A 3,031-nucleotide genomic window follows, 5' to 3' on the forward strand; every position below is an offset into this window, starting at 1 on the left:
CAGAAACCCACCTGCCTTTGCCTCCCAAGTGCTGGGAGTAAAGGTGTGCGCCACCACTGCCCAGCCAGGCTCTTTTCATCTGTCTGAAGGAACACAGTATTCAGCTCGGGAGTGTGCCTTCGAGCCATCAGGAAGGTCATGGACTTCACAGGAATGAAGGGAAGAAAGGTTTACCTGGATCCCTACAGAACATAGAGACCCAAGGACTGAATGCATTGCAGGTGATGACAAAGCAGTCTTCACTGTTGATACAGAAGATTGTCAACCCTGAATTTGGGGGGAAGGAGGTACTGGATCTCACTATGTATCCCTGTCTGGCCTGGAACTCTGAGATTAGACCAGGCTAATTTCAAACTCAGAGTTCTACCTGCTTCTGCATTCTGGCTACTGGGATGAAAGCTAGACATCCTATGACTCAGTCTCCTCTGAAAATTTTAAAGTTTTTTTTTAATGTATATATATGTGCATGAATGTATATGTACCATATACACATGCATGTACACCCAGAGGCCAGAAGAGGGAATTGGAGCTCCTAGAGCTATAGTTACAAGGAGTTATGAGGTAACAGTACGGGTGCTGAAAATCAAACCCAGGTCTTCTGCAAGAGCAGTAAGGACTCATAACTGCTGAACCATCTCTCTAGCTCCAACCAGAAACTTTTTTTGTCTGGTTTGGTTTGGTTTGATTTCAGTTTTTGGGTTTTGGTTTTTTGATAGTTTGATTTGGGGTTTTGATTTGTTTTGGTATTTTTGAGACAGCATTTCTCTGTATAGCCCTTGCTGTCTTGCAACTTGCTTTGTAGACCAGGCTGGCCTAGAACTCAGAGATCTGCTTGTCTTTGTGGCCTGAGTGCTGGGATTAAAGGTGTGAGCCACCATACCTAGCTATCAACTATGAACTTTTTAAAATGCATATGAGTGATTTTTAATGGTTTTTAGATTTATTTTTAGTATCTTATGAGTATGAATGTTTTGCTTTCATATGTGTACCGCACATGCAGGTGCCTGAGGAGGTGGTGAGCCTCCATGTGGGTGCTGAGAATCAAACCTAGGTCCTTTGCAACAATAAGTACTCTAAGCCACTGAACCAACTCTCCAGCCCCAACTATGAACACTCTCAATAAAACAAACTAGAATTGAACAAGAAGTAAGCTCGTATAACAATAGTCTCCACAAATTCAGATCCACCTTTCATATAGCGTTTTGTACTATAAGGAAGAACAAAACCATAAATACAGAGGATGTGTTTCTTCTGCTTCCCCCTAATTTGTTACTTTCCAAAGTTTTGAGTTATGAAGTACGATAGTCATAGTAACAGTCTGGGCTGAGAAAAGAGAATCTTCTCTATTAGGTTGACCTGTAGGCATGTCTGTGCGACATTTTCTTAATTGCTAATTGATGTTGGAGGACCCAGCCCAGTTGGGTGGAGCCATCATTAACAAATAGGCCTGGACTATATGAGAGAGGGAGCTAAGAAAACCAGAGAAAGGGAAAGCAGTGCTCTTCTGTCACCCCTGCCTCAGTCACCCCTGCCACTGTCACCCCTGCCTCAGTCACCCCTGCCTCAGTCCCTGCCCCCAGGTTGAGTTCCTGCTGTTTGGAAAGAGCATTTTCAGAGTCACACAAACAAAGTGAAATCGATCTAACAAAGCTGTTTCTTTTTGCCAAAAGGATGCACCCTGACCTGAACCAGGCAAACAAGGACACACCTGGGTAAAAAGTTCCCTTGGATTTGGTTCTATCACACAGGAGGAGACAGCGTCTAGCGAGTCAAGTCTTAGGAGTGTACAGAGCTTGAGCAACAAGCACGTGCACATAAGTTTCAAGGTGAGGGAGGCTTACAGAACACTGGCCATTGGTGGGCTAGCCAACTTTGATAGAAAAAAAAAACACTTATCATAATCGCCCCTCCTTAGTATTTACTTTCACTTATTTCTTCAAGGTCAGCTAGTATATACTGACTTTCTGAACTCTCTAGTAATAAATCATTGTCATGCTAAACAATTGGGGATTGTATGGGAGAGTAGACTTTGATGGGGCTCTGGACAAGTCTCCCAACACAGGAATATTAACAACTATTCTCCTGTCTGTTTAACATAGCCTAAGGGGAGCCCACTTTCCTAGGCCAAGGCCAGTGACCTGGAGACTGACCTGGCTTGGCTGGAATGCTGTCTCCGCCTAAGCCAAAGGTTCTATTCCTTGACCTGTAAGATTCCTCTTGACAGGCTTTTACTGTGACTGTCACATTCCTGAGAATGACTGTCTGAGAAGGTAAGGCTAGACTCATTTGCAAACCAGATCAGAAAACAGAGTCTCTAAAACACTTTTGGCATTTCTAGCTGCTAGCAAGGATGGGGCTACCAAGAGGCCCAAGGGCATTTCTGGCTTTTAGCTAAGAGGAGAAAAAAAAAATGGTTATTTTTTTTTCTTTTATTTCCAGGGTCTAGTACCTTAAACTGCCTGGCCAATTTTTGACCTCCTGTCTTCTTCATCCCCTCCCTGAAGAAGTAACTGTAACTTCCATATGGAACTGGGGTTGTGACTGATCTGGCTTATGCCAATTGAATGGGGGTATCAGATGTGGCACCCAGGGTATTGCTTAACTGAACCTATCTAAAGAACTCCCAAAGTGTGTCCATGGTTCCATTTCTATAATGGCTATACAAGGAGGGAAGAAAACTCCTCACTGATGCCTGGAAGGAGGCATGACAAGGAAGTAAAGACTAGTGTTACAAGTCTTACTAGGCAGAGAACCAGGAAAAGCCTGAATGGAGGACATTTTGTTTTACTCTCCAAATCAAAGCCCATGAGAATCTCTTGATGGGCTTCCAATCTATTGGACTCCTCATTTTTCATTGACCTCTAAGGCTGGTCTCCAGAATGCTGAACCCAGAACCTGCTCTCAGGCCCTTTGGTAGCTGTTGGAGTGGCTAAAATCAGCTTGAGGTCCCTCCCAGATGGCTATTCTAGAGATGGACTAAAAAGAAATGTAGCCACCACTTAATTTTTAGGGTAAAATCATAATGGGCTTG

The sequence above is a fragment of the Mastomys coucha genome, unplaced genomic scaffold, assembly GCF_008632895.1.
Source record: "Mastomys coucha isolate ucsf_1 unplaced genomic scaffold, UCSF_Mcou_1 pScaffold20, whole genome shotgun sequence".
NCBI classification, from domain to species: domain Eukaryota; kingdom Metazoa; phylum Chordata; class Mammalia; order Rodentia; family Muridae; genus Mastomys; species Mastomys coucha.